The 23,303-nt window shown below is 40.1% G+C and overlaps 1 long non-coding RNA gene across 1 annotated transcript in view; it reads right to left on the bottom strand.

The window, feature by feature from the left end:
• Positions 1–5,059: 5,059 nt before the first annotated feature.
• LOC138849411 (uncharacterized) overlaps positions 5,060–23,303 on the bottom strand; it is a 444,923-nt gene continuing 426,679 nt past the window's right edge. Inside the window, exon 5 of the long non-coding RNA XR_011388243.1 lies at positions 5,060–9,834. This is a non-coding gene — a long non-coding RNA (uncharacterized lncRNA). The remainder of the gene's footprint in view (positions 9,835–23,303) is intronic.

The following is a 23,303-nucleotide window of genomic DNA, read 5'->3' as shown; positions in this document are numbered from 1 at the left end:
CCTAGATATAGAATAGGATCCCATTTCTTAGTCACATTGTTAGTGGATGGGCCAGTGGAAGTGGATGGAAGCCAGGGAGGCCACTTTTAGATCTAGCTCAAGCAAGTCTTCTGCACAGCACTGTAGCTTCTTTTTTTTTCTTCAACCTAACAACTGGTTGTCCGTGCCTCCATCATTCAGGCCCCTGAATGACCGTTTGGACCCAAGCTCTCCACCCCACACTCCCTCTTGCCTACTGAACTTTACATGAGCAAGAAAGAAGCTTCTATGTATTGAGTCATCAAGACTTCAGTGTTTGTCTAAGGGCAGTGGATTTTTCCCTTAATTATGAACTTAACAGAAACTTTAATATGGAGCCATGAAAGAACTGCAATGAAGGGTCAACGTGCTCTTTGGATAACAGGTACTGCATAATTTGGAGCAGTGGCAGCTGAATTTTTAATTTCTTACTTTTTCTCCTATTGGGACTCAGAATATAATACCACAAAATATGGAACCTTGGAGTTCTTTGAACTAAAGGACATTGAAAAGCCTTAGAAGCAAGGTCTTTCTGATTTCTTGCCTCCTGTCCCCTTATGCCTCCTGAAGCAAGAAACTTGGTTCCTCTTCCTTGAGTCAGATCAGAGGAACCAGGACCCCTCATCCCAAAATCCAACCATAAGCCTTCTCCCTTGAAGACTCTCCTTCCATGAGAGAACCGTCCCATTCCTGAGAGAAAGGCATGCTACACAGAGAAGCAAGAAGTGTCTGAATACACAGGCCTTTCTAGGCTTACGCTTCTCCCAGTCTGCTACCACTAGGCCATGCACTTTTGTCTAAAACTTTTACACAGTGGTCTAGTCTTCACGGAAATTAGGCATAGAAACAGACATCTTCCCCTGAGTCTTTCATTCTTTCTATGTGAAGTCTCCTTCATGACATAAAAGTCTGATTACATAATGTGTTATGCTTTCCTTTTGAGAACCTTTTGTTTTAGGGTGTTGGCTGTGGCCCTTACGATGGGTAAAGAAATGTTTCATAGCCTTCTGGACAGATTTGTTGGTAAGGGTCAGAGAAAGCCTACTAAAATATAAATTTTTGTCAAGGGGCTCCAAATCTCTTGAATGCAGTAGAACCAATGTGGAATACCATGAAATCTTATTGGATACAGAAAAGAGTAAGAAATAAAGTCTAGGGTGGGCCTTTACCTGTATCCCACATCAGCATAGCTACATTCAAGTCCTGAATTTGCTCCTGGTTCCGATTTCCTGCTAACATGCACCGTGGGAAGCAGCAAATGATGACTCAAGTATTTGGTCTCTGCTACACATGTGTGACACCCAGACTGAGTTCCCGGCTCCTGGCTTCAATCCAGCCTAGCCCAGACACTGGGAGTATATCTGGAGTGAATCAGCATATGGAAGACCTCTCTCTCTCTCTCTCTCTCTCTCTGTCTTTCAAATAATAAACACTTTGAAACAAAAGAGATAAATTTAAGAATAGGTGGGAAGAATGGATATCCATAGCAGGTTCCAGACCTCATCAAGAGATAGTCATATCCTGAAAGAGAGGACCTAAGCCTGCTCCAAAACAGCTGTGAACTGTACTGAGAAAAATAAAAGCATGAGCACTTTGGAAAGCAGGGGAAGAGGACATGGAAAGGTGCTAAGAGGTTTACAGGTGACAGTTCTCAGCATGAACCACCTTTTAAAAGAGAGGTGACAGATCTGGAAGACACTGAGAATGTGTGGCAGCTCATAAAAATAAAGAAAAGGGCAGGACTGATGGTAGAATCAGTCCTGAATCAGGTTAGGATCTAAATTAGAAGGTGTCACACATTAAAAAAATTACTATTTAAATAAAACAAAAGAAAGGTGTGGGGAAAGAGTCACTGTTTTAGATAAGAAATCAAGATAGATACTTTAGTTTTGCCTATTTAGGTAGAATATTCTAATACAATGACTAGGCAAGAAAATCCAATAGATTCTATAATTCAATATCAGTTTTATTAACTTGTAAAGAAAATATTCACATACACATCATAGGAGAAATCTGAAGAATAGCCCAAAAGATTTTTATAGCACTGAAAATACTCTGACACTCTAATGATGGATATATGTCATTAGGTACCTGTCCAAATTCACCAAGAGTAAGCTACAATATAAAACGTGGTGACAATGATGTGTCAATGTAGAATCGCAACGTCGTGACAAATGAACCACTCAAGTGTAGGGTGTTTATGAAGGCAGCTATGAATCTGTGAGAAGAGAACTGCATGAGAAATCTCTTGATTGTGAACCTAAGCCTGTTCTAAATCATAGCTATATGAGGTGATGTGCATGGTGATCGCTCAACTTAACCACTTTGCGATCACACGTATTTCAGAGCAGCATATGTACATGATAAATACATACAATTTTGTCATCTAAAGAAAGAGGGTGAGCATTTGGCTTCATGGCAAAAATTCCAGTGAAGACACAATGCATACTGGAGTGTGTGGATTTGAGTCCTTGCCCTACTCCTGATTCTGACTTCCTGCTAATGCACACCCTGGAAGGTAACAGGAAATCATCCAAATGTTTGGGTCACAACTACAAATGTGGGAGATCTGGATTGAGTTCCAGGCTCCTGGCCTCAAGCTGACCAAGCCCTGGCTATTATAAACAGATGGAAGCAGATGGAAGACCTTTCTCTGTGTCTCTGTCTCTTGTTTCTCAAACAATTAAATATTTTGAAGAAGATAAGGAGAGTAGAGATAATAACAGTAAAGGGATTGAAGAAAGATGAAAACAGTTTAAAGAAATATTATTGATAAATGTAAAGCAGGCAAAACACATACCAGGGCTGGAGAGAGAATCAAACAAGATATAAGGTGAATATTAGAAGAATATTCTACATGGTGGCTTGGACACAAACACTTGGGCCATCTGCTGCTGCTTTTCCAAGTCTATTAGCAGGAGCTGGATAGGAAGTGGAGCAGCCGGGACTTGAACCAGTGCCCATGTGGGATGCTGGCGCTGCAGTGAGCATGTTTACCCACTATGCCACAATGCTGGCCCCTACTGCTAGTTTTAAAGGGAGAGTAACTTTGCCCCAAAACAAGATGGAAATACATGGATCTAGGTTTGAAAACTTGTTTTTCCTGGTTCTAAAACCCATTCTTTTTCCAATATTGTGTAATTATTCCTGTTTCTTCTTCTAGCGCGATGTTCACATCCTCAATAGAAACAGCAGGAAGGAAAAAGGAGAACAACTCAGATCCATGGAGCAGCACAGAGGCCCTGGTTGCACTCACATGCAAAGAGTCTTATTCTTTTGTCAGCTGGAGAAAGCAGTAGCAACAACAAAACCAAGACTCAGGACTAGGAAGCCTACCACCAATATAAATATCCACACATAGATATTTAACTCACAGCGCCTAAGGCCAGCCCTACTGGCATAAATCCAATATATCATGCAGAGCCACAGGACTAGCCAAGGGTATTATCCACTCCCCTGCTGTATAAACGAGCTTCAGAAAGAGTGCTTGCAAGAAAAACAGAAGAGAATATCCCTACCAGGCTTCCTTTCACTCGTGGTGCAGCAGGAAGTTCCGAGAGGGCATAAGGACCCCAAGGAATCCACACTAACAATCTGGCTCGCTGTATTAGGAGCGACAGGGCACACCGTTGCAGGCAAGTCTTAGAGTCCTTAGGAGCCTCTAATCTGAGTTTCAGGGTTCACCCAGCATAAAAAGCTCAGGTGTATCCACTGCCTGTACTTACAAGCTGCATGCGGCAGGGCTACGTATGCAGAAAAATAGCTACATTTTGGAATCTGGCCTTTTCCAAGTCAGACAGGGAATGTTAAAAGGCAATAAAAGCTCCAGGGAGGTCAGAGATGTCAAAGCAGACCAGATGCAGCAATTAGACCATGGAGCTGCCTCCCTCCGAATGTAGCTTTCTTCCTGGATATCTAAGTTGGCAACAGAAAATTACAAAAAATCCAACCTTCCCATCAATGGAAGAAAATTTGCCCAATGGCAAGCTAAAAAAATCTGTGGTGGTAGAATATATTATTTATTTATTTTTATTTGCAAGGCAGAGATGAGAGAGGAAGGGAGGGAGGGAGGGACAGAGAAAGAGAGAACTGGGTCACTCCCCAGCTGCCTGCAACAGCCAGACTGAATCCAGTAACTGGGAACCCAAGCCAGGTCTCCCATGCGGGTGGTGGAAACCCAACCACTTGAGCCATCGCCTGCTGCTTACCAGGTCCTGCACTACCAGGAAGCCGGATTTGGGAGCCTGACTTCAGATGTGAACCGAGGTATTGTGGTATAGGACACAAACATCCTAACCAGCTTCTTACCACTTAGGCCAAATGCTTGCCCCTGATGCTAAACTTTAGAGTAGGGGCTGGCGCCATGGCGCAGTAGGTTAATCCTCTGCCTGCAGTGCTGGCATCCCAGATGGGTGCCAGTTCTAGTCCTGGTTGCTCCACTTCCAATCCAGCTCTCTGCTGTGGCCTTGGAAAGCAGTAAAAGATGGCCCAAGTCCTTGGACCCCTGCATCCATGTGGGAGACCCAGAAGAAGCTCTTGGCTCCTGGCTTCAGATCGGCGCAGTTCTGGCCATTGCAGCCATTTGGAGAGTGAACCAACGGAAGGAAGACCTTTCTCTCTGTCTGTCTCTCTCACTGTCTGTAACTCTACCTCTCAAATAAAAATAAAATAAAATCTTAAAAAAGAACTTTTTTTTTTTTTTTTTTTTTTTTTTTGACAGGCAGAGTGGACAGTGAGAGAGAGACAGAGAGAAAGGTCTTCCTTTTTGCCGCTGGTTCACCCTCCAATGGCCGCCGCTGCAGCCGGCGCACCGCGCTGATCCTGGCAGGAGCCAGGAGCCAGGTGCTTTTCCTGGTCTCCCATGGGGTGCAGGGCCCAAGCACCTGGGCCATCCTCCACTGCACTCCCTGGCCATAGCAGAGAGCTGGCCTGGAAGAGGGGCAACCGGGACAGAATCCGGCGCCCCAACCGGGACTAGAACCCGGTGTGCCGGCGCCGCAAGGTGGAGGATTAGCCTATTGAGCCACGGCGCCGGCTCAAAAAAGAACTTTTTAGAGTAGCTCTCCTAGCTCCCAATGCCCATGCTCTTCCTAGTATTCCTCATTTTAAGCAGCCTTATTTCCTCCATTCTGATGTTCACACTCTGGGTCAGTAAGGTGCGCCAAAGGGAAAGAAGAAAATGGAAGAGATTCTAGTTCATTCTAGTCATTGTCACTCTCCTCTTCTTCAAGCAGAAAGAATAAACCACAAAAAAACCATGAAGGATGTGAAAAGAATCCCCATTTCACAAAAGTGGAAGTTTGAGGAGAACAATTTCATTCTACGTGAGACGACCTTTGATTCCACTGTTGAAAAGGGAGTCCTTGACTTCGGATACAGCCAGGGTAATAACATTATTCACATAAAGGGAAACAGGCAGTCATATCTAGGATGGGTGGCAAAGCAGATGTGATTTTAAATACAGATTTCCATCATTAACTGATTATCTCTGGACAAATGATTTCATTTAATTGAGCTTCTGTTTTCTCAAATGAAAAATGAGAACAATAGCAATTGGTATTTTTTTTTTTTTTTTGCTTTAGCCAATGTAAGTATAGATGGACATTTGTTAGGATGTTCCTAATTTACAGAATTAACAAAGAAATCCAAAATTCAACAATATTGTTGGCAAAATTGCAGGACCATCATATCCATATCCAGGGTCTTGACAAAGCAAATAAGTGCCAATAACTTTCTTTAATTTGAAAGCTCAGCTCCAGATTTATCTACCAAAATTAACTCTGAATGACCTGCTATGCTTCCCAATCCTACCATGGCAAGAGTATCTTAATTTACTATCTAGCTGGACACTATCAGGTGGGGAAAGGTAATTGTCTAGAAGCAAGTCAGCGTGTTATTGCTGAAACATTGGAAAAGATACTCAGTAGACCAAAATAACAAGTGTCTAACATACCTCTGTGTAAGGCTGTTATGGGAATTAAATAAGGGAATGCTGATAGAGAATGTATAAATGAAAGAAAAATCAGGGAAAAGAATAATACAGGTTTTATTATCTGGCACATTAGAGGACTTGGCCATCCCTACTCTTTAAACCAGAAACATGACTTGTCCTGTTTTGTTTTCAATTAAGCAATATCTGAGGAGCCAGAGTGAGTTCAGCCATTTTCCTTAAACCAATCTGAAAGCAATGCAGCACAATCAGCTTCAGCGCTCTTTCTCTTTTTTTTCTAACCTTTATTTAGCAAGAAAAGCCTTCCCTCTAGCCCTTTCCCTTCCATTATCTTGTTTTAATGTCCCTCGAAAATTAACAAAAAAAGATTGGCATATGACAATTCTAATTGTGGTTGTATCCTTGGAAACTACAGAAAACTGGATATTTGGGGCTAATTTGTTTTTGTGATTTTCATGGCAACAGCCAAGGGTATATTTTAACTACTGTTTTTACTCTAATTCAATTATAAAATAAAAAATGTTTGAAGCCAAACAGCCCTCAGACTCTCAAAGGCAGCTTCTATCTCTTTATATGCTTCAGTGGTGAGTATAATGGGAGTCAGGAGACAAAGCCTGTACCTAAGCACTTTGCCTTCCTGGGGTTAGCAGCAAGAAGAATGTGTGCATGTTTTAAAGGGAGAAAGGTGATTCCTGGCCAATAACATGTTCAAACCTTATGCAGGCAGTTCTTAGTCATTGATCCCAGTCCTGCCTTGGCCCGTCACCTCTCTGTGCAAGGCGTGAGTAACTAGAAGCAAAACCACTCCCTCTCAGAGTCTCATTGTGGGTCAGTAACACCAAGTTCTTTTGGGCAGAAAATGTGGAACTATTGTCAGTTTTAACTGAAACCTTCTCAATCTAACATTGCAATACAATGTCAAGGTTCACCATCACACTGCTGCACAAAGCAGAGAGACAAATAGTCCCCAATTCTCAATAATGTGTCTTCACATTTCCACCTGACATGGGGAAAACTGGATTTGACTACACAACTCTGGAAAAGAGGAAGAGTATAATGTTGTTTTCTTACTGTAAACAGACATCATTTTTGATTTCCAGCAAGCACCTCAAGGTAAATGTTTGGAAGGGTTCTTCCATCTATGAGATAGTTTCCATACAATGCCACCATCCCTTTGAGCAATCCCTAGCAGACAGGTGTGGACAGAGTTCTAAACCTGGCCTGCTGGATGCTCTCACCTGTGAATGCAAATCTCTATGGGGGAGGTAAAAGCATGGGGTCAACTGAAACTCGGTCCTAGATTGATATGTGAGGTTGAACGGCAGATGGCAATACAGCAATTATCTACGGTCAACAGAACTGAGCAGTGCATGGGCTGTGGCAACAGTCCCTGTGGTGCTGTCAGTGGTAACACTTCTCCAGGGGCAAATGCCCTAGCAAAGCTTGCTAAGTAGAGTGTTCCTGAGAGGGGTGATAACAGTGCTTTGCCCAATTATCGCCCCTCCAAGCCTGCCTCATCAGCCTTCTCATTAGTCCTGAAAAGACAAAGACTAGGAATATAAAGTGATGCAGAGAAAGGACGATTTTTTTCACAAGCTTTGTTGTACTATTTGGATATAAATTTTTATGCATACATCTTGAACGAAACTAAAACTAACTTTTAATCATCAAAAGCACTTAAACATATAGAAATTTTGGAGCTGGTTTTACAAATAATCCTAGGTAAAAGTCTGAGAAGGAATGGAAAGTGTTTGTTTCATACAAATCTTCCACTCACTCCTAATTGCACGCTAAAAAGGTATCCATCAAAAACTCTATCAACTACCTTCAACTATAAGAATCTAGAGAGAAAGGACCAGTATTCCTACTGAATATTGATGGAGTTGTTGGTTAGAGATGCTTTATCTAAAATTAATCACTGCATTTTCAATATGGCTGTTGGGTACTAGAATGGCATAACAATCTAATAAGGCATAACTCTCCAAAGGAAAGTGTACACAGTTAAGATAATAATTGGTCATATAAAGTGATGATTACAATGGTCTCGCCCACAAGAATACAGAGCTGTGTCTAATTGGTGAAGGAGTTCTATATGACAGAAACATTAGGATACCACTTGAAACTTATAACCCTAAAATCTGGCTGTGCTTAACAGAGGTCATACCTGAACCATCCTGATAGGTTCTCTTTACACCTGTGTTACTTCCAAGATTCAAAACCTTGTTTTTGTTGTTTTTTTCAAGCTATGAGAAACCTGGATGCCGCTGAGGGAAGATTCTACAATAGTATCAGATACTTACTAATGGATCTACTCCTCAGCCTTTCCTAAGTGGCCCTGTCACAATTTAGCAGTCTAAATGGGCACAGGGCAAAGAGATTCACCCAGACATTGGGAAGTCATTAAAAACTTAATTTAAATGAAAGCTAATCGCTAGGAACCCAGAACATCATGATGTACAGAAAATAATGAGACTATTATGGAGGTCTAGATTGAACAGATTGTGACTTGAGTCTACCCCATAGCAGTCACAGTTGGTTTCTGAACTTACCTCATGTGTGTTTTCTCGGTTCCCAACTACAGTTTAGACTAGCTATGTGAACAACTGACGTAATCACAATTTTAACCTGACCCATACAGCAAGTCTTATTTTATGGGAAGGTACATCAATGGTTATAGAACTTTTCTGTTACCAAAGCATTGAACCAAAATCTAATGGCATCCCTGAAGAAAGCTCAAAGCTGTGTGCCACCATCCAAGACTTGAGAAATAGCAGTGTGTGGACTCTCCTCAACTTGACTTGCCCTTCAACTTAACAATCTGACTAGTTTCAGGAGAGGCAGAGTCTCTGTGAATGCCAACTGTCATATGTTTAATGAGGTCATCGCTTCTTTTCAGATGGTTTACTAGTTGTAGGATGCTTACTAGAAGAAATTGGCATGGTATGCCAACTATCTTTCCTAACCCCAGAAAGGACAGCAGAACGCATTGGTTTTGCTCAGCAGCAATAACTAGCTATAACTAACTTCACACTTAACATCAGTTCATGTCTATCTCACAATCTAGTTTGCAAGGGTCTCCATCACCATCTCAGGATATACCCTACTGGTTCAAGATGTTAATGGGACCAGGGACCTAAAAGCGTTGGAAAAACTTGCATGCTGGTGGTTAGAAAACAAATCCCTTAAAATAGACTGCTTTCAGTTACCAGAGATCTGACCGTTGGAAGCACATTGGTATAAGCTCTGTTAAGTAAAAGATTGCTAAATCTTGAATTCCTTATTACAAAGAAACATGGCCTTTGTGGATTGTACAGCCAACATACAGCATATCTGACTGTCCTTTCCCTTTCTATGTGCCATATTATTAAAAACGTTTTTAGCTTTGACTGAGTTCAAGAGTAGGAGAAAGCTAGGTCACCCAGGATGCAGAGCCAGTAGTTCTGCCCCTTGGCCTCTCACAGCCCAGCCGACTTCATGAGCATGAACTCAGTGGTGGGGATGCCATCTGGAGCCTGTATGACCTTAATGGGAAAAACCACCGTTCTCAAGACTGGTGAATAAAAAGCCTGTGCCTTCTCACAAAGTAAGCTACTTAAAAAAATACTTTTGCTTCATCATATACCCTAGTTGGTGGTTATCTACATGCCACTTCAAACAGAGCAAAACATTGCAGACTATATATTATGCAGCGACTCCAAGACATGAAGTGAGATGCGCACAGCAGCTTACCTTGATCAGATGGAAGAAGCATATATGGGACTGGGCCCAGGGAGTTCTTGAAGCGTGAGAAAGCTGTGTGAACAGACGGCTCACACACACAGCATGTCTTCTCTTGGCACACAAACACCTCTCCATCATCTCTGGACCTGTGGGGAGTTCCTTATGATGAGAACAGCCATGGTTCATCATATAAACAGGAACAGCTTTGAGTTAAAAGGTAGACTAAGACAAAAGCCCAAAATGGGACTGTGACAGTTAAATCACTGTGCATCTTCAACTTAGTTATAAGTCAGTCATTTCCAAATGGGGCTGATCTTGCTCTCCACCCCCAAGAACATTTTAGCAATGTGAAAATATTATTTTCTCTTAAAAAAAAACCCATATATATGTGTGTGTGTATGTGTGTGTGTGTGTGTGTTTATTTGAAATGAAGAGATAGAGAGAGAGAGGGAGAGAAAGAGACAAAAGAGATCTTCCCTCCACTGATCCACTCCCCAAATGGCTGTAACAGCCAGCATTGGGCCCTGCTGAATCCAGGGGCCAAGAAATCCATCCAGCTGTCCAGCATAGCAGCAGGGGCCCGAGCACTCAGGCCACCATTCGCTGCTTTCCCAGGCACATTAGCAGAGAACTTGATCAGAACTGGAGCAGCCAAGGTTCAAACCATTGATCCTAGGGGGTGCTGATCTCACAGGTTGTCCCTTAACCTACTGCAAATGTTATTTTCACCTGTCACAAATGGGGAAAGAGTGTTCTCAGGGCATCTAGTGAGTAAAGGTCTGGGACTGTCAAATGCCATAAAAGACATAGAAACAATTCCTCCACAACAAAAAACTTCCCAGCCTAAAATAATACTGCTGAGACTGAGAAACTGTTTTATAATTACTTAAGAGGGAAAAATCAATTTAAGGAAAACTTCACATGAGAGGATAGCATCCGGAGAGAGCAGAGAGCTGAATCACTATGATCTCACTCAGAGTCACAATAGGTGGGTAAGAGGTTAGATAAGGCAATAGGCAGAAATTTAAGTATCAAAAATCCTTTTCCACTTGGCTTGGAAGAAGAGACATCCCAAAGTAATGATCCACACGATCAACACCTTGGAAGGAGCAAATAAGAAGCTCACTGATGAGGCGATACGGAGAAAATATATGTGAGTGGACCCCTGGCGCTTGGACCTCAGGTACGCTTTGTAGAAGAGATTCCTATTTAACAAGATGGCCTATTCTGAGTCTGTCAATGTGCCTCCTCTCCCGAGTTCTGTAGTGAGTTCTAAAACTGTGGCCACAGTAGTATGGATAGTGATTGCCCATAATCTCAAAAGAAAGGAAGAAAGAAAAAAGAGAGAAAGAGGAAGGAAGGAAGGGAGGGAGGGAACGGAAGGGAGGGAAGGAGGGAGGGAAGGAGGGAAGGAGGGAAGGAGGGAGGGAGGGAGGGAAGCAGGACTGTTCCATCTGAATACTACCTTTGTTGAGTGCTAAGTCACTAACAGTAGTGGTAAAACTAGGAATTCCAAATATGGTACCCTACTCTAATCAGCCCATCTCCTGTGGCAGGTGATCACCTTGGATCCTTTTGATCATAGAAGAGCCACCGATTTGTCCTCATTCTAAATGACATTTACCTTTTACTCAAATTCTCTGTATCTGCTACACATGCTGTAGCTGCATCATTCAAAAGTCTTATAATTGAATTCGATACCATATTATGATGCAATGGTACATCCAATCAAATCTGATAATTCCAACACTCATTACATATTATATACATGTACTGAAATGTCACACTATGCCCCATAAATATGTGCATAATATGTCAGTTAAAAAGTTTTAAAACTAGCGATAAACTTACAATTAAATGAAATTTTAAAAACTGGCTCCCATGGAATTAGTTTCCATGCACCACACCTTCAAGAAATAGCTTCATAGAACAGTGAAGTGGACTGTGGAAAAGTCAACTGCTACACTAGCCAGAAAACAATACCTTTAAAATTCAAAGCATTTCCCCAAACAAAATATGTATTTGCAATCAAAAATAAACATATGGTGGGACTTTTTCATGAAATCATAATAAATAAGTTCATGAATTAAAGAGTTCAAGAAAAATGTAAATTCTAATATTACATCTAATTAATTTTTTAATTTTTGTAGGCTATTTTCTAAAGGCCAAGTTAAACTCTTGGTCATATAGTATATTTCAATTTTTTTCTTATTATTTTTACCAAATATGAGTATAATAATGTAGCTCGAGCCATTCTACAGATGACTTTCTATTAAGCTTACCTTTGTTTTTCCAGCACTTAGTAGAGTGTGGGAATCACTCAGTACATATGTATTTGATAAGTGCATAAATAAACTAAATCAATAAATAATAAAACCAAAAGGAACTTCTATGTTTTAAAATTACTTCATAAGAAATTTGTCTTCATTTATGATGTTCTTTCCCAAGCCAGGCATGACTTAATGTTAGAGCATTATTAAGTGAAGGATGTAGTCACTTGCTCTCATTGATTTTACTCTCCACTTGTAGAGAAACAAACGCAAGCCACGAATGCACTGCTAGAGCCGTTATCACTTCCACTGTGTTTTGCTGTGGACTAAAATCTAAACTATTTTAATGTAATTGGAATGCCAATGACATAATTGTAGTGCAATTAGAATGCAATCTACTGGACCTGGAGTAATTCTGTTTAATCTGTATGTCTGTCTGTCTATCTATCTATCTTTCTGTCTACCTACCTACATACCTATCTTTCTATCTACCTACGTACCTATCTACCTACCTCAATACCAGTCATCTTCTGTCTGTCTCTTTGTCCATCTATCTTAGGTAACAGCTTGCAAATGGTAAGCAGGCAGCAATTGCATAATATCACTTTTGATATACTCTTCTGTGACACTTGAAACACTGTTTTTGTTCACCATGGCCTCTCTGCCTTCAAGGAATCCTTTTGTCACTCACTCCAAGTTGACGTGTTTGGCAAATCAAACTAGGAGAAGGGTATCTACCTAGTCTTTAACTGAGCAGAATTTCAAGTGAAAAAAAAAAAATTTGACAATCTTGTTTCAGAATTGGTAGTAATGGCCGGTGCTGTGGCTCACTAGGCTAATCCTCCGCCTTGTGGCGCCGGCACACCGGGTTCCAGTCCTGGTCGGGGCGCCGGATTCTGTCCCAGTTGCCCCTCTTCTAGGCCAGCTCTCTGCTGTGGCCCGGGAGTGCAGTGGAGGATGGCCCAAGTGCTTGGGCCCTGCACCCCACGGGAGACCAGGAGAAGCACCTGGCTCCTGCCATCGGATCAGCGCGGTACACTGGCCGCAGCACGCCGGCCGCAGCAGCCATTGGAGGGTGAACCAACGGCAAAAGGAAGACCTTTCTCTCTGTCTCTCTCTCTCTCACTATCCACTCTGCCTGTCAAAAAAAAAAAAAAAGTTAAAAAAAAAAAGTAAAAAAAAAAAATTGGTAGTAATGAGATGCTTTGAACGCATATTTGAAATATAATTCACTTTTTAAAGGAATGTTAACTTTTTGCCATAATCACTTCACCTGTGAATATCATATGTTGTAACATATATATATATACACACATATATGTAGAGAACTCTACATATGAGAGAACGTATGTGATATTTTTTCTATTTATGGCTTATTTAACAGCATAATTACCACCAATCACATCCATTTTTGTTGCAAACTCAGGATTTCATTCTTTTTATGGCTAAGTAATATTCCATTTTTTATTTATACCACATTTGTGTAATCCATGCAGTTACTGATGGACATCTAGGATGATTTCATGTCTTTGCTATGGTGAATAGTGTTTCAATAAACATGGGACCGGAGGTATCTCTTTTATACGCTAACTTCATTTCCTTTGAATATTTCCAGAAGTGGGATGGCTGAGTCTTATGGTTGAGCAATTTTTAGTTTTTGAGGAGTTTCCATAGTTTTCCATAATAACTGTACTAATGTATATTTCTACCACGAGTGTTTTGGGGTTCCCTCTTCTCCATTTTACCAGCATTTAATTTTTTATATATTTTTGGTAATAGCTATTGCAACTAGAGTGATATAATCCCTTGTGGTTTTTAATTTGCATGTCTCTAATGACTATTTATACTGAGCTTATTTTCATGTGTTTCATGCCCTTTTGTATTTCTTCTTTTAGGAGGAAGGGTGGGAGTATAGGCGGGAAGGAGGGTGGGGTGGCAAACATCACTGTGTTCCTAAATCTCTATACACGAAATACATGAAATGTGTATACCTTAAATTAAACACACACACACACACACACACACACAGAGAGAGAGAAAATGTCTGTTCAGATGTTTAGATTCTTTTCTGATTTCTTATTTGAATTGTTAGTTTTGTTGTTGTTGAGCTTTTTAATTTCCTTATATATTCTGGATGTTAATCTTTTATCAGATGCTGAGTTTGCAAACGTTTTCTCCCATTCTGTCAGTTTTCTCTTCTGTTTTTTCCTTTGTTATCCAGAAGCTTCTTATAATACCATTTTTCTATTTTTTTCTTTTACTGCATGTGCTTTGGAGATCTTAACTGAAGAAATAATTCCCTATGCCAGTGTCTTGCAGAGCTTCCTTTATGTTTTCCTCTAATATTTTCATAGTCTCAGATTTTAAATTTAGATCTTTGATCCATTTTGAATTGATTTTTTTTTATTTTTTTTTTATTTTTGACAGGCAGAGTGGACAGTGAGAGAGAGAAACAGAGAGAAAGGTCTTCCTTTGCCATTGGTTCACCCTCCTATGGCTGCCGCAGCTGGCGCGCTGCAGCCGGCGCACCATGCTGATCCGATGGCAGGAGACAGGTGCTTCTCCTGGTCTCCCATGGGGTGCAGGGCCCAAGCACTTGGGCCATCCTCCATTGCACTCCCTGGCCACAGCAGAGAGCTGGCCTGGAAGATGGGCAACCGGGACAGAATCCGGCGCCCTGACCGGGACTAGAACCCGGTGTGCCAGCGCTGCAAGGCAGAGGATTAGCCTAGTGAGCCACGGCACCGGCACTTGAATTGATTTTTGTATAGGGTTTAAAAATAGCAGTCTTTCTTAAAATTTCTGCAGGAAAAAAATTCAACTTTCCCAACACTATTGATTAAAGAAGCTGTCCTCTTTCCCAGAAGAGCTTTTAGCATTCTTGTCAAAGATAATTTGGTTGTCGAAGCACACGTTCTGGGTTTTCTATTCTGGTTCCATTAGTCTGTATGTCTAGTTTTATGTCAGTACTGTTGTGATTATAATGGTCCTTTAGTATGTCTTGAAATCTGGTATTATAATGTCTCTAGCTTTGCTTTTATTGTTCAGGCTTGCTTTGAATATTTGGGGGCCTTTTATGCTTCCACATATATTTTAGGTTCTTTTTCTAATTATGTGAAGAATGGCATAGGTGGGGATTGCATTGAATCTCTAAGTCACTTTGGGCAGTATTGACATTTTGGGAATATTAATTCTTCCACTCCATGAATATGACACACACACACACATATACACACACACACACACACACACACATATATATACATACATATATGTGTGTATATATATATATATATATATATATCTCCACTTTTTTGTGTTCATGTACTTCTCCTCAATAATTTTCATTGCGGAAGTCTTTCACATCCTTGCTTGTATTTATCCCAAGGTATTTAATTTTTGTAGCTATTGTGTACTGTTCTTACAAGTTCTTTTTCAGCAAAATCATTGTTGTTGTATAAAAATGCTACTGATTTTATATATAGAATCATCTCCACTCCAAAGAGTGATAATTTAAACTCTTCCTTCCCTATTTGTACACCTTTTATTCTTTTTTCTTGCTTAGTGACTATTTCTAAAACTTCCAGAACTACATTGAATAATATGGAGGAAATACACTTCCATGTCTGGTTTCAGATATTAGTAGAAATCCTTTCAGCTCTTCCCCATTCAATATGATGTTGGCTGTTGATTTGTCATATAGAGCCTTTATTATGTTGAAAAATATTCCTTCTACACTTAATTTGTTCAAGGTTGTTATCATAACTGAATGTTGTATTTTATCAAATGCTTTTTCTAAATCTGAGATGACTGATTCTTCACTCTGTTGATGTAATATTTTATGCTTATTGATTTGCATATGATGAACCATCCCTGTAACCCTGGGGTAAATCCCCCTTGATCAGTGTAAATAATGTTTTTAATGTGTTGCTGAATTATATTTGCTTGACTTTTGTTGAGAACTTTTGCACCCATATTCATCATGGATATGAGTTGTGAGTGTAGTTTCCTTCTTTCATTTTTTCTTTTCTTTTCTTGCTTTCTTTATGCTGTGTCTATGACTAGTTTTGGAATTAAGATAAATCTGGCCATATAGAATGACTATGGAAGAGTTCTTTCATTTTCAATTGTTTGAAATAATTTGAGAATTGTTGTTAGTTCTTAGTTTAATGTTTGGTAAAGTCAGCAATGATGTCATCTGATCCTGGGTTTTTTTCATTGGGAGGTTATTACTGATTCAACTCATCACTCATTATTGGTCTTTTCAGGTTTTCTATGACTTTATGCTTTGATCATATATTTTAAGATCAACTAATTTTTTTTTAATATTTGAGAGGCAGAGAGGGAAAGAGAGCATGCTCCCTTCCACTTATCCATTCTCCCTATTGCCAGGGCCAAAGCCAGGAACTTGGAACACAGTACAAGTCTCACACATTAGTGACAAGAACCCATAATCTGCTACCTACCAGAATCTGCATTGAATTCCTGTACCAGAGCTTAAAATCAAACCTACATACTCCACTATGGGAGTCTTAAGCCTTATGTTAAGCCCCTGCTTCCATAATCAGTTTTTTTTTTAACTTTTATTTAATGAATATAAATTTCCAAAGTACGATTTATGGATTACAATGGCTTCCCCCACATACCACCCCTCCCACCCACTACCCTCCCCTTTCCCACTCCCTCTCCCCTTCCATTCACATCAAGATTCATTTTCGATTATCTTAATATACAGAAGATCAGCTTAGTATACATTAAGGATTTCAACAGTTTGCTCCCACACAGAAACATAAAGTGAAAAATAATAGATGATTTTTTTAAATGATGATGAAATCAGATCAGACCTATTGTCATGTTTAATCCCAGTGAGAGTCAAGTTGGGAGTTGATATTTTTTTTTTTACAGAGGATCAGTTTAGTATACATTAAGTAAAGATTTCAACAGTTTGCACCCCCATAGAAACACAAAGTGAAATATATTGTTTGAGTACTCGTTATAGCATTAAATCTCAATGCACAGCACATTAAGGACAGAGATCCTACATGAGGAACAAGTGCACAGTGACTCCTGCTGTTGACTTTACCAATTGACACTCCTGTCTATGGCATCAGTAGTCTCCCTATGCTCCAGTCATGAGTTTCCAAGGCTATGGAAGCCCTCTGAGTTCACCGACTCTTATATTGTTTAGACAAGGTCATAGTCAAAGTGGAGGTTCTCTCCTCCCTTCAGAGAAAGGTACCTCCTTCCTTGAAGACCTGTTCTAATCAGTTTTTTAAACTAATATCTCTGAAAGAAAATGAAATTTTTAGTAATTATAGTGAAAGACAGAAGAGGAGTTGGACACATGGATGCCAAGAAATCAAAGACACTACATGCATCACCTTCATAACTGATGTGTAATAAACCACCCCAACATTTAGACCTAAAATTCCAATCATTTATGCAGCTGAGACTTTACAGGTCAAGAATTTGGGTCTAGTCTATCTGGGTGGTTTTTCCTGTCTTGGTTCAACTCAGTCACACATCTGCAACCAGCTGCCAGCTTGACTGATCACCAGCTTCCCTAGGCTTCCCTCAGCAGGCTGCCCTGAAGGTGCTTCAGCATACGTGTTTGTGTAGCAACTGGGAAGAGCTCCAAAAAGGTAGCATAAGCATCGAAGGCATTATAAGGCCTGGCTTCACAACTATGACAATCATTTTCTTCTTGAGTCATACAGCTCAGACTCAAGAAAAAGAGAATTAAGGTTCATCATTTGAAGAGAAGAGTTTTTGAGTCACCTTACAAAGGATACAGCTTCAGGCAGAGGTAAAGAAATATGGCTATTTGTGCAATTCATGGCTCTAGTGCTCAGAGACCATTGACTAATTTAGAGTATAAGTGTCACACAATGGCTAAAGACACATAGAATGCCTCATCTTACTGAACTGGTTAGATAGAATCTGGAGTTGAGCCTAAGAATACTCCCACATGACCAAATGTTTGACCTTGGACAAGTTACTTTAATTCCCATAGTTTCCATATCTTTATATTTACAGGGGAATAATGACATTTAACTCACAAGATTACTATAAAGATAAAATTTATTTACTTATGAGAAAATTGTATATAAAGTATATAAAACATCAAGTCTAATATTAGCATAGGTAGTAAAGTATAGAATGAAGAGCTGTGGCCGTGGAGTCAGATTGTCTAGGTTAGAATGCTGTGCTTATCTCTGGTAGTATCTGTTCTCCTTAAGCAAGTTCTTACACTCTCTGTGACTAATTTTTCTCCTGTATAAATGATGCGTCAATTTTACTGTCAGTATTGGGCTAATCGGTGAGACACCACATGAATTTGATGACCAAGAATACTAAAATCTGATAGGATACTGCACGTTTAGGCATGTCTTTATTATGAATCAGGGATATTTAGATCTAGGCAGTTTACTTACTTTGCATTTTTTCATGCGTTCAATGGGAATATTTCAACTTGGCTAGCCAAAGAAGTATAGCTACAAGGAATTAATAGGTGGTAATTATAGATGCTGATTAATAAAAATTTCTACACCTAAGGAATGCTGTTCACATAAACTAAGCCTCTTTTAAAGAGGCTCAAATGTTCTGAAGGATTTGGCAATAGGTTGGACATTGGTATGGTCTGGACAGACCCTTTAAAAAATTTTTTTTTATTTACAGACAGTGAGAGAGAGACAGAGAGAAAGGTCTTCCTTCTGTTAGCTCACCACTCAAATGGCCACTACGGCTGGAGCTACACTGATTCGAAGCCAGGAGCCAGGTGCTTCCTCCTGGTCTCCCATGGGGTGCAGGGCCCAAGCACTTGGACCATCCTCCACTGCCCTCCTGGGCCACAGCAGAGAGCTGGCCTGGAAGAGGGGCAACCGGGACTAGAACTCGGTGCCCATATGGGATTTCAGCACCACAGGTGGAGGATTAGCCAAGTGCGCCACGGCGCCGGCCTCTGGCCAGATCCTTACTATCTTGGTAAAGGCAGTAATTTAGAGTAGGGTACCTCAAGCTTTAGAGTCAGGTGGAAGTGGATTCAAATACCAGTTCTAACACCAACTCATGTTTGTGTGGCTGCAAGGTATGGAAAAATACCAGACGTTAGGTTTCCTAATTGAAAAATGATTGTAGTATTAGCTACTTCAATGATTTGGTATTCTATCACTTAGATTACCATTACTGCCACTGACTGCTCTTCTATGGAGACAACAAAAAGAGGTAAATGTTTAATATGGGTAAGAAGAGATTCTTGGCTGTCCTCATCTTTATCTCAATTCTGACATGCTCCAGGCTGCCTGGACTGTCCTCCGAAAATATGTGGCATGACAGGGTAACCATGAAGCCTCAGTTGAGCTGGAGGAAGAACGGCTCTAAAATGAACACTGACTGGGCTCCTACCATAAGCCAGGAAGGGTGAAAGCTTTGATTTGCAAAATCCCATGTCATTTTCACAAATATGCTCCTAAGTAGACCTTATTAGCTCATTTTATGATGATCAAACGGAGATTCACAGAATTCACATAAATTATACAAGTACACATAGCTAATCACTGACATCATAGATCTTCCAAATATAGGCCACTTGGCTTCAAATCCAAGGATTTTGCAACCAGAAAACATGTTTTGCATTTTCCTCATTTATTTACCTATTCATTAATTACATTTTGAAATCCATATTTATTTTCTTAAGATTTATTTATTTTGAAAGCCACAGTTACACACACACACACACACACACACACAGAGAGAGAGAGAGAGAGAGAGAGAGAGAGAGAGAGAAAGAGAGAGACCTTCCATCCTCTGGTTCACCCCTGAGATGGCCTCCACATCTGGGACTAGGCCAGGCTGAAGCCAGGAGCTAAGAGCTTTATCCAAGTCCCCCACATGGGTTGCAGGGGCTCAAAAGCCTGGGCTATCTTCTGCTGCTTTTCCCAGGCCATTAGCATGGAGCTGAATTGGAACAACCAGGACACAAACTAGTACCCATATGGGATACCGGCATCACAGCTGGTAGCTTAACCCACTATTCCACAACAGAGCCCAGAAAGTCATATTTCAATGATGTATATGTCAGAGAGACTTGAATTTCATTCATATACACGCACATTCACATCCACATAACATTTTTTTTATCCATTTGCTCAACATAATTTCAGTGAACCCATGTAAAGCACTCCAGGCTTTGATGGGAACTGACCTCAAACAAATTACACAACCTCCTGTCTCTATAAAAATACATGTTAATCACTACTTGGACTAATGAAGCTAGTGGGTATCAAGTAGAATAGTTCATTGTATACAATAGATATTTTACAAATTATTGTGCTGTGGAAACTGGTGGGGTGATTTTCATTCATTTCATAAGCATATATAAGCAAAGAGATGTAAACATGTTTCCCTCTAGCATATAGCCCTGCTATTGGCTTCATGCAGTGGAGTAAGAAGAGGAAATCTCTCTTATAATCAAGCTAACACCTGAACTAGAAGGGAAGTGTGCATAAAAGAACCAGGCACTTTCATTCATATAGGGGGGAAAGAAGGTTTAGAAATCAAAATCAGTGCCAAGATTAAATTTACATTTATAGACAAACATTACTTCAGGTGACACTAATTTCTGTCATTCACTGACCATTTCATATTTAAGAGTTTTGATACTTAGAATCCCTTAGTATTTAAACCTATTTTTATATAGATGACCTATTCTGTCAACTATACAGGATGATACCATTTGAGACTTTGTCAGAGCCTATAGCTTATCCCCTCTCATTCTCCAAATCCAATTGGTTGTTCCAGCCTATGGACCCCAGCACTCAGTCTCACTCACTTCTCTATCTCTCCAAGTCTTCTATGTAGAGTACTTATAGAATTTTTATCGAAATGTTATTAAACTGTTATTGCCACAAATGTTTCTATTTATATCAATCATTGTTGTCTTTAAAGATATAGCACAATATAATGCACACTTTCCTCTCCCAAGTTACTTTTCAGAATCAAAAACTGGGCATCAGCAGTATTACAAATTCAATAATTTTTCAGACAAAGAAGCTAAAGGTAGAGGCAGACAACTTCTCAGTCAAAAACACGGAATCACATGACATCTAGATTTAGTCTCTTCATCCAAGTGAGGAGGAAATGAGGCCCATGACACTGGGCACACCAATACCATCACAGAGGGAACGACCAAAAGTTATATGTACATAACAATTGTCAAGGACTATGGACAAGAAGCATAGAGTGGAGGTGGGTGTTTGGCACACTAGTTAAGTTGCCTCTTGGGAAACTCACATCCCATATTAGAGTGCTTGGTTCAAGTCCCAGCTCCCGACTTCCAATCTAGGTTTCTGTTAAAGCACACCTTGGGAGGAAAAAATGATACCTCAACTCCCTGGTTCCCTGTCAACCACATAAAATCCCCATACTGAATTCTGGGCTCCTGGCTTTGACTTGGTCTTGCACTAGCTGTTGCAGGCACTTAGAGAATAATATAAGAATAGAAGAGCTTGCTTGGTCTGTCTCTGTACCATTCAAATAAAATGAAAAAAAATTAAAAATAATTTTACAAGAAACATACAGTAGTAACATTTTTATCTGTATTGAAAGATGGAACTGATTCTTCTCTTGGCATGGTCACACACAAAAATCATACTCTTAGATTAGAACCCAGGTGAGTCATTTATACTTTTCCTCTGTATATCAATCTCTACACTATAAAATGGGAACAGGGAAACTCACACTCTGTACAACACGCAATTTATGAAGACGAATAATGAGATTAAAGGTGAAAAGCTATTGAGAAAATGCAAGTCAATTTCTCTGCAAGAATTTCATAAGAGTAAAGGTACTGCCTGTCCTTGGTGATTCCCGCCTGCAACTATGCTGAGCTCTAAAGCAATTTTGGATATTTGTCTTGTCTTTCACACAGTTCCAAATTTATCAAAAATCTATTTTAATAAGGAATACCTCTAAATTAAATGAAGAGGCTGAAATGTCTTTATAACCTTCATCTAATTGTTGTGTTGTCAGGTTATCAATGCTGTACATGTGTCTAAGCTATTCAATTATTATAGACATAATATCTGTATTCTTCCCACCCACCCACCCAAATTCAGATACGGAAGCCTTAACCCCCAATATGATGATATTTGGAAATGAGATCTCTGAGAGGTAATTAAGTGCCCCAGATATCATGAGGGTGGAGTCCTCATGATTAAATTGGTGCCCTTATAAACCAGAGTCCCTCCCTGCCTCTTCTTCTCTGGCTCCTCACGATGTGAGAATATAGCAAAAATTCAGCTGGCTACAAGACAGGAAAAGACCTCAATAGGAACTGAATTATGCAGTGCCTTCATCTCAGAATTCTCCACCTCCAGACCTATAAGAGATAAGCTTCTGCTATTTAAGCTACACAATAAGATATTATGCTACAGCATTCATAGAAGACTAGGACACTAATCTAAACCTCAGATAACCAGTGAATATTGCCAAGTTTTCTTCATACTTCAGAAATCACAGAAGTTATTTTAGAGAACTGGCTCATGTCGTAATCTAGAAAATGTGGATAACTCAGCATAGGCCAGCTCTGACTTTGAGCCTTGTTGGTAGATGCCCAGCTATTTCCCAATGTCTCAATTTAGATTAAACCTTACAAACAAAATGAGAGTACTGAAAATACACTTGGAATAAAGTGAACATTAGTATTTCCCTAATTAAACAAATGTTCCCAAGTCCACATGATCCTTTCATTCTATTCTTACAGACAGATCTAAGTGTGAAGTCAAGGTTTAATCAAAGATTATTTAATGAGAAGGAACCCATAACCAGATGGATGAGATGATTCAAAAATAATTACAAGTTATGCTCACATGTCCAGCCTATAAGAGTGTTTGGAAAGATGTGGAGGTCAGAGATAAGATTAGCAGAGTGAATATGCTCCAGTACACAAGTCCTACATTCTGCATCTCTCAGAATACAGGAGAGGATTTTAGCTATGGTTCATCCCAGAAAATACATCAGGATGTAAAAAGGAATAATCTAAAGTCTACTGTGATTAACCTAAAAAAGTAAATCATCAGGGTTGTGTTGTGGTGTAGCTGCCGCTGCCTACAATGCCAGCATCATTTATGGGCACCAGATGATGTCTCAACTGCTCTGCTTTTGAACCAACTCCCTGTTAATGGCCTGATAAAACCAGTGGAAGATAGCCTAAGTGCTTCAATCCCTGCCACCCACGTAGAAGACATGGAAGAAGCTCCTGGCCCCTGGATTTGGCCTGGTCTAGCCTGGGCCATTGTGGCCATCTAGGGTGAACCAACAGAAGGGAGATCAGTCTCCCCCACACC

The sequence above is a fragment of the Oryctolagus cuniculus genome, chromosome 4 (genome assembly GCF_964237555.1).
Source record: "Oryctolagus cuniculus chromosome 4, mOryCun1.1, whole genome shotgun sequence".
NCBI lineage: Eukaryota > Metazoa > Chordata > Mammalia > Lagomorpha > Leporidae > Oryctolagus > Oryctolagus cuniculus.
Note: the sequence above shows the minus strand (reverse complement) of the source record. Positions and strands in the feature narration are given on the sequence as shown.